General features: G+C 43.0%; 1 long non-coding RNA gene across 3 annotated transcripts; it reads left to right on the top strand.

The window, feature by feature from the left end:
* Positions 1-4,202: 4,202 nt before the first annotated feature.
* LOC135981939 (uncharacterized) lies at positions 4,203-8,878 on the top strand. 3 transcript variants are annotated; one of them, XR_010599148.1, is made up of 3 exons: positions 4,205-4,339; positions 6,239-6,484; positions 8,306-8,878. It is a non-coding gene; the product is annotated as an uncharacterized LOC135981939 (long non-coding RNA). The 3 variants fall into 3 exon arrangements; XR_010599149.1 differs by lacking the exon at positions 8,306-8,878 and adding an exon at positions 6,612-7,152; XR_010599147.1 differs by lacking the exon at positions 8,306-8,878 and having other exon boundaries at positions 4,203-4,339; positions 6,239-7,152.
* The last annotated feature ends 714 nt before the right edge of the window (positions 8,879-9,592 follow it).

Here is a 9,592-nt window from a genome sequence, read left to right as displayed (position 1 = left end):
TTGTGAAATACCCACATTAAACCCAAACATATGTAAAATAACGCCAAAATAGTCAATCAACAGCAAAAAGCATAACTAGCACAACAAAACACTGAATTGGTGTATTCTGCTCTGCAGTATCAGAGAATTGGCTACTATGCCACTCTCAGATAGAACTACTGGGATAAATTTAATTCTGGTGCGGCTCCATTCAGTGGAGTTTACACATGCCATAAATTTGTACCAATGTGCTGAGGTCAAGATTTTCGTAAGTGACTAGCGATTAGTATTTGGGTGCCCAACTTGAGATACCTTGAAGGAATCTTTCAGACAGTGCTATGCACCAGCCTCTGAGAATCAGGGTCTTTTAACATGTCTCAACTTTTAATGTGTCTCAAAATCACTCTCTTGATATTCTTGGCCTGTATTTACGTTATATCTTGTGACTTCACGCTTTCCCTTACATATTGTAGTTCTATTGCCTAATAAGCAAAAAATGGACCATCTAATTAAATATTAATATAAATATTTACTTTTTCATCTTGTCCTTATTTACATAAATGTATCATATTATTTCAGGTCACAGGTCAGTTCAAAATGACACCCTTAGACCTCTAGTGAAAGCAATTCTCTCTTGAATGAAGACAATTGAAGAGCCAAGGAGAATTAGGTTAATTGAGGTGCCCCTCCCCAGGTCTTTGCTCCAGTGTAGGAAGAATCTGTCTTGAACGATTATCTATCCCCTGGCATCTCCTGTCCTGAAGCATAGGATGAGTGGCTGATAGAAGTTGCCCAACCTCTGACTTCTCCTTTTCAGCAGCAGTGAGGAAAGACTGAGTCAGGAGGAGCCTCTCACTCCTGCATCTCCTCTCTGGTAATGAAGTCACATGGGAGAGCTATCAGTGAGATGCTTCCACTTCTATTCAGTGGTAGGACTGCAAGGAGATTGTGCAAAAAGGGCCACAGTCAGTGTTTCATAGGAAAAGACAACATATATGGGGACGAGGCTGTCCCAAATACAGACTTCATAATAGAAGGCCAAGGGTGTGAGGAGGGAGCAGGAGAGGGGCATGTTTCTCACAGGGTGGTTGTATACACAAAGTCAGGTATCTCTGTCCACCCACTTAATGCACCTGGAACTTCACTTCCACTCCAAGCAAAGCCTCCTTAACTGACTTCATTTTATTCTCAGGAAATCTTCTAGAATGTACATCCTCTGAATTTCCTTGGCAACTGGCTAACAGCCGGCAAAACACTCTCTGGCAAACGCCCATTAAACTTCACACAATGTTCCTATACCAAAGAGTTTTATCTTTGTTTTGTAGCCTTATTTAACGAAAAAAAGCATCCTGCAATGGCAGATAAGCTGTACAAGAGCTGTTCATTATTTGATGTTTCCTGTGCTCAGAAAAAATGACAATAAACAACCAGGAGCCATTTTGATATTTTTTGCTGGTGCTATTCACAGAACAAAGAGAAGCTACGTTGTTAACATCCTTGCCCAGAATATTGAAGTGCTGAGTTTTTCCAGGGGGGATTTGGATATAGAAAGCTGCATTATCAAAGATTTGAACTGCTCTTTTCCTTTCCATACCCTCCTGAACAGTTTCCTGTGTGCCACATTAACTTTCTCGAGACCCACTTTTAATCTTAGCTGCTATTTTCTTCCTTAGAACACTATTAAAGGGAACCTGACTATTCCTGATATAACACTTTGACTTGAGATTTTTCAAAGGCCAATGACCCTTCTTAATTATGTAATGAAGATTTAGCACAGGGTATTAGCTTATGGGCAGGGTTGTATGTCAAGTACTTGTGGTATAATTTGTTATCAAGGGATGAACACTAATGGCTTATGAGGCAAAATGTTACCTGAGGAGACACACTCAACCTAGGCAAAGCATTCCTAATAGTTGTGGGGTGGGATGCATTGGATTTTTCATCATTTTTAATTATTCATTTATATTTTAATGGGGAGCCCAGCTCAGTTCACATCCTCGGGCCATTACAGACATTTTACCCCCTGAGTTAATCCCGAGTTCATTCCCCCCAAATGAATATTCATATCATTCAAATGCAATTTTTAATTAAACATACCAGTAGCATTATCATTATTGCACCTGAAAGATTCAAAAGGAGATCAGAAAAATGCTGGCACAATAGAATTCAGTGAATTCTTCTCACATGCCTTTCTAAGGCTGATCACCTTTAAAGTAATGAGAATAAATTGTGGGATAATATAGGACAGATCTAATTAAGATAATGAACTGGAGATTATGAACATTGCTACTCTGTGTTTGAAGAATTTTAATATATTGGGTTAACAGAAGGTTAAGCATTCACAAAAAGAAAGCTATAGAAATATACCCTGTATTTCTATTGGCTAACATTTGATGTTTCATGCCTTAGAAATGTATAAATAAAAAGGAGGCTGGGGGGAAAAAAGAAACCTATTTCATAAATTTTTGAAGTGAATTTGCTTAATACTCAAATAGAAAACAGGATGAGACAATTCTTCCTGCAAAGTGAGGAATGAAAGGAAAGCAGACAGGGAGACATTATGACAAGCTGATAGGCACTTATAAGGTTATATTATGGGGAGTTTTATCCTAGCAGTCTATCTGATGTGGCTATTATAGCTCAGAATAAATATTTCTTGCGGGAACAGCCTAATTAGCTTGCCTTCAGCAGTAGCAAGGAAGGGGGGGGGGGAGAGAGAGAGAGGTAAATGAGCTGTTGGGGAAAGTAGAGTGGATATGAATTAGAACTACTGTTCTGTTTCTCTGCTGCTTCATCTTCCAAAACAATGCAGCTCAGAGAAACAACTGTTGTAGGGTGAAACTAGAACCCAATAATCTTTTGTAATCTATGGTGAATTGACAGAAATGGTCCTTTTCAGACATACAGAGGTTCATTTTCAAAGCAGTTCATAAGAGCTGCTGCCTTGAAAAGATATCCCAGATAATTCTGCATAATTACTCTGCTATGTTTAATATTTCACTCCAGAAAGAATCATTATTGGCCATTGGAAATATAGAAATCAACTTACTACTAGTTAGTTAATACTGGTAAATCAGATTGTGCCTAGTAATCGTAGACCTGTATTCAGCACGTTTCAGAGCTCCACTCCCTGAAGGGAGCTCTTGGTAAGATTGGGCTTATTTATGCAACTCCTTCTGAAGGTCATCAGCATTCATACTGCATGGAGTTATGTTAAAATCATAGACTATTTGGTCCTCCGGTACCTAGAGAGGACATGGGCGTGTTGTATGAATATTCTGCACCATCACGTATTTCCTTCTATAGCCAACCAACAGTACTAATGGTGTTAGGAGAGATGAGTGTCTTTGTGGGAGAGCAGGGTCTGCGATTGTGTGGGAACACTCCAGGGATGGAGGACATAATGAGAGGGTGGGGATTTTCTGGTGCTTTTGTACACCCAGGCAGCACCTGGGTACAATCTGGCCCACTGTAAGTATAGGTCAGTTCTGCATGGTATACTGCTGCAGAAAATACAATCTAAGGATACAATCAGTGGAAATTTTGCTTGGGTAAATACTGTGAGATTTGGCTTGGAGATACCAGTTTAACAGGAGAAACAGTGTGTTAAAGTCAAAGAAATTATCTCTTACAGGAACTAAGAACCATCACAAACATATCACTTTCCACTCAAAGTGCAAGGTACATTTCTTTGACTTTGCTTTCTCTAACATGAACATATAAACATATATCAACATATATTTACATGCATACTATATTAAAAAAATTCAAAACAAAACACTCCACTGCACACTCTCCCTCTGGGGAGAGGATGGGAGAACAAACAAATGACAGCTATCAGTCAGATCGCTTAATGCATTACTCTAAGGCACTCAGATATCATGCAGATGAGCATGGTATAAGAACCTATATGGAATAGAACCCATTGTGACAGATACAGTAATTTCCGGCAATATCCTGGACAAACTTTACTGAATTAAGCTTAAGTATTTTAGGAGTTCTTTGTATTCAAAATTCAAATGTGTATGTATTGTTGTGGGACTGTATGTAATGTCTCGGAGAGAGACGTGACTAATGGGAAGTCTTCTGATCTTCAAAAAGACTATTTGAAACAAAATACCTCCTCCGGTTATGCAAGAACTCGGCCTTTTGAAGCCTCACCCTAGGGAGGGGACCTTGGTCTACGTCACACGAGGACAGGATCAGAGGCCCAAACTGTATAAAGGAGTGACTCTCAGATTCATAGAGTGCTTGTTCTGAGCCCAGGCAGCTATGAACTTGTAACCACAGAAACCCCATTTCATGAGGTTTGAAGAATTGACTCCTGCCAGAGCCTTTGTTGGAGCTGGGGTGATCTATGGTAAACTTATTAGAATGTTTTAATCTGTGTTCTCTGTAATGATTTCACTTTACAAATAAATGTGCTTGCTTAGAAAAGGCTGTGTGGTAACTTATACCCAAGGGGAATTATGCTGTTTATAGCCTCTGAGGTGAAGGCAAAGCAGGCCTGCTTAGACAGTATGACTTGCAGGGGAAATCACAGAGTAGGCAGGAAAAAACCCTGGTTAAAAGAGAGAGAGACACATATCTCTTCCCAAGAGAGGTGACAGCTTGGGATCCGGAAACCTAAGAGTGAGTACTTTAGGTGGATCATAAAGGGAAAATTCAGATGCAATTGTCCTGAACTCTGATACCTATGACTGTCCTAATGTCTATAGGGAAAGCCTTGGAGAATATGCAGAGCATTGGAGCATTTGCTCACAGTCCAGTAACTATGCTCTAGGTCATATGAAGGACTGATGGGGTTACACCCCATACAAGTCCTCTGGGCTGTTATTGTGGGCCAGAAGGGGCTAATTAGCCTTATATGCTGCACCTGAAGGGGCACCAGGGAATGGCAAAGTCTAATGGCAGATGAAGCCCATTTGGGGAAGGAGCTGGATTATAGGATTATAAACCAGAAAGTGAAAGTAGGAAGAGGCTGCAGGGAGGGAATCTGCAGTCACTCTCTGAGTACAGACTGATAGTGAGTAAGAAACTCAGTGGGGAGAATAAGCCCTGGGGTCTTAGACTGGAAAGAAGGGTCAATCCAGAGAAGATAGCCTGACAGAGGCTGGATAGGAAGAAGCCCAGGGAAGGAGCAGAAGTGTGCAGACCTTGGCAGCTGCTTATAGGATCCCCGGGCTGGAACCTAGTGCAGAGGGAGGGCCTGGGTCCCCTACCAGTCCCTGGGAAAGTGGCACAGGAGCTGGACATGTGGAACAGAAGACTGTCTGAGGCAGCAACCAGACAGCTTGTCCAGTGGGCTGTTGATTATACCCTAAAAGGGGAACTACACAGTGAGCTGGTCAGAGCGCTGAGTCATGAAGAAAGAGAACCCTGAGTCACAGTGAGCGAGAGGGCCACAGCATGAGCAACCAACGGAAGTGGGCACAAGATGGGGTGAGAGCTAATACCCAGACACAGCCACAAGGAGGTGCACGTGAGGTTGGTGGACCCCCTTCTTGAGGACATGTGTTAACTAAGAAGGTGCTGTTTTTACATAGCACCTTTTCAGAGTAGAACTTTGAGCTTGATCTGGGAAAGATTTCTATTGACTTGAGTGGGCTTTGGATCAGGCCTTAAAATCTGGCTTATGTGGATGACTTGTGTGAAAAAAAGTAGGGCTGCTCTAACAATGTATTAATACTGTATGTTAATGTGGTGGTTATGTTTACTGTATGGTGAGGGTTACCAACTTTGTAATATTTAAAAACTGGACATTCCAGCAGGTGTGCCGGAACCACCCCTGCCTCGCCTCTTCCCCCAATGCCCCACTCCTGCCCTGTCCCATCCCCCGAGGCCCCATCCCCACCCCCATTCGCTCCTCTTTCACCCTCCCTCCATCACTCACTGCTTTTCCCCTCTCCCCCCTTCCTGCATCGGTCGGGAGGGTCTTGCATGCAGAGCTGGGGCTGGGAGCTGCAGCCACCCAATGCAGGTAGGAGGTGGCCCTGGCTGAATAGGGACTGGGCGGGTGATGACTCAGTGCCTTCCTGCCTCCCCCAGTAACAGTAACCAGATTTTGCGGTGTCCGGTCAGTAGATCTGACCAGACACCATCAGGTCCCCTTTTCGACTGGTTTTCCAAAACCAGACACTTGGCCACCCTATGGTTATAGTGGGTTAAATCACCAAGCCTGTGGGGAAACAGGTAGGAAGGCAAAACAATGGCTTGATGTAATACTGTCCCCTTACCAAATACTTGAGAGTTGTTACAGGACAATAGGAGAGCCAGTGAACCTGAGGAAACTAGTTTGTCCTTCTGCTGATCCCAACAAACTGGTTTGATTACAAAGCTCAGAAACTGAGAAGACAAAGAAATTCTGGCTGGATTAAAAGTGATTCTCCTTAGGTGGGCGGCAATCATTTTTGGGGAGCTCTTCAGACTGACACCCAGCACCCTTTGAGGGGTCTGAAGAGTCTATGCCTGCTGTGGTCATCATCACAGGATGGTTTGTCTTTGGGTAAGACAGGTGCATATAGACCACTTTGTTCTTTTAAACTTCTTTTCTCTGAATGCTTTGTTTCTAGTGTTAAGTTTTAACAATACTTTGGTCTATTCTGTTCACCACTGGTCACAAAATCTTGAAGGGAAGAACCACAAGTGCCAAGCCCAATCAGCCAACCCCAATGATTCCACCCCAGGAAAGGTAGAAGCACAAAGCCTGGCTTCCCATGGGGGTGACAGAGATGCAGTTACCCTGAAACTATGACAACTTAATCAGAAGCCTTAGTGGGGCAAGATGCAAGATGTCCTTTTGTTCCAAAAAGTCAATACACTAATTTCTCCAACATCTTAGACAACATGGAAGTATCGTTCGTTGGGGTAGATCACACCATTGTGCTGAAATGAAACAATCTCTGTAGTGTCTGATCTGCAGATTTGAGGGATTTCACCAAGTTTTAAATATGCATTAAATCTACATGTTAATGGTTCAGAATACTGTAAAAATGAAAAACTCCCCACTTAGTTCAAATGGATACTGCCTCACTGGGCAGAGCAAAGAAGCTTCCAGCCTACCTTGTGAGTTTTGCCTTTGACTTCTTCAGAACCTGAAGAAGAGCTCTGTGTAAGCTTGAAAGCTTGTTTTTCTCACCAACAGAAGTTGGTCCATTAAAAGACATTACCTCACCCACCTTGTCTCTGATCTTATTTTCTTAACGTTCTCTTCATCCAAAAATGGCCAAAGTGCACTCTTACAAATTTGGTAGGAGAATAAAATGTAATCCCAAACTAAAGTCATGTGTGCTAAGAGGGGACTTTTGTCACTAAGTTATAAGTCTCTAAAAACAGGGGTTTGTAGTGGAAAGGTTATAGAACCTTACACTTACAGCATTCTCCAGTGAGTCTAAACAGAATATCCATGCAACTAGCAGAGGAGATGACTGAATGTGTTCAGAAGTCACAAATGACCTAATACAAAGTCAAATAACTTAAATTATTATTTATTTTACATCAGTATTTAGAAGCCCCAACCAAGATTGGGGCCCCCATGGGCTAGGTCCTGAAGTAACATACAGTATAAGAAAGTCTTTTCCCCAAAGAGTTTGCAATCTAAAGACAATATAAAGGAAATAGCCACATTTTTCAGGTGGGGACCCAAGGCATGGCGAGATTAAGGATGTGTTCCTCACCTCTTCTTTGACCAGTTTAAACCAGGTAAAAGGGGCAGTGTGACATAAAAGGACCTTAAAACCTCCAGGTTCCAGCTGGTGAAGGATTGCCGTGGTGCCGGCCCTGTAGAAGAAAGCGATAAATCTGCCTTCCAAGGATTCCTTCACAAGCCCTGGCATAACGGGCATGCTGGGATGGGACTGAGGGCAGGACGGACATGTTGGGGGTGGGTCTGCAGCAGATAGCACTGTGGAGATCTCCAGGCTATGCCATGGACTGCAGTGCTGCCTGGAGAGGCTGCCATAATTTAGACAGGCTCCCCAGGCCGACCAAATAATTCCAGGGGCCTCTCCAGCAGCCCAAGATTGGAAAGGCAAAACAGTGTCTAAAAACCACCCTAACCCCTCCCACCTGGGCTCCCCGTTCTTGCTTCTCCTCCTAGAGACGAAACATAGAATTTCACCCTAAGTAATTTGCTCAAGGTTGGCTGTGCCAGATCTGACCCCCAATCTCCTGAATCCCCTACTCAATGCCATAGACAACAAGAGTATACGTCCTTCTCTACGTAATAGGTCAATTGCTCTTATTTGGGGACTAACTGAAAGACATTGACACCTCTAAGAATTTGGCAATTGGACTGACTGCTTCAAAATGTATGTTTCTCTTACAGGAACAAGGGAATACAGAATAAGCTGATTCTGAGATGCACTTTAATAAAACCTGAACCATTCTAGGATGTGAATATAGTTTTAAACTATTTCTCATAAACTGCTAGTGAAAAGTGCAGTGCTGGACAAGTTTCTTCAAAGCTAGTAATTTTAAGGGCTGTTGTCCACTACGAGGAGATCAATGGTGCTGCAATCGATGCAACAGGGATCGAGTTAGTGGGTCTAGTGAAGACCTGTTAAATCAATGGCAAAGCGATCTCCGGTCAACCCTCGTACTTCAGCTGTCCGAGAACAGCAAGGGAAGTCTACCAGAGAGCGTCTCCCGTCGACGCAGTGCAGTGAAGACATTGGCATAAGTTGACCTAAGCTACGTCAACTCCAGCTACATTATTCATGTAGCTGGAGTAGCATAACTTAGGTCGACTTACCCCGGAGTGAAGACATGCCCTAATTGTTCTAACTTGAGTCTCAAGGCCTTTGAGTGGAATAAGGTTTGCTGAACCTTGGAACCAGAAAATACCCATAGGTTTGTGTATTTCTTTGTGTAGCAGAAATAATACAAAGTTGACTAATGACCCTTCAGTTCTATGTGTAGTTAAATGTGTGCTTTCCTTCTCTAGAAATAGCTCTGGAGAGACAACACCTTGTGCGTGGAGACTGTAGGTGTAGAATTCTCAAAGGTACCTGAAGGATTTTAATGACGAATTTTCAATAGAAATTAATGGGAATTTTGTGCATCCTAATTCCGTGGCTTTGGAAATCCCATGCTCAGTATTTATTCTCTCCCATTTATGAGCCATTGGAGTAAGGGGTGTGATCTCAGTGACATCACCCTGTACCAACATACCCCACCACCACCACAACCTGTAACAACATCTGTACCAGCGTTCTTCAGCAGTCACCTCCATCCAACATCTCTCCATAAAGCATCACTGCCAGGAACACAAGGCCTTTAGGCCTCCAGACTTTGTCAAGTAGGGCACAATACCACATCCCCAAGAGGCTTTAACCCTTGTGTAGAAGATGCAATTGTGAAGTGCTGTATGAACTTCAGGTACTGAGACAGGAGCATGATGCATAGGCCAAAGAGGAGCTGGCATTTACCAGAGAACTGATCAACTAGATCCAAATGATAGCAGACCATCAGAACTTGCTTGCTATCTCCCTGCATGCTCCAGCAGAGACCCTGAGTAGCACGGCCGATTCCTTGAGGGATTAGGAAGCTTCCTTAGTGGGGTCAGTTAGCTGATCACCCAGCACCTGGATATAGGTAAATGCACATGGCAAGA

The sequence above is a fragment of the Chrysemys picta genome, chromosome 2 (genome assembly GCF_011386835.1).
Source record: "Chrysemys picta bellii isolate R12L10 chromosome 2, ASM1138683v2, whole genome shotgun sequence".
In the NCBI taxonomy this organism is placed as follows: Eukaryota; Metazoa; Chordata; order Testudines; family Emydidae; genus Chrysemys; species Chrysemys picta.
This window is presented reverse-complemented; position numbering and strand designations above follow the sequence as displayed.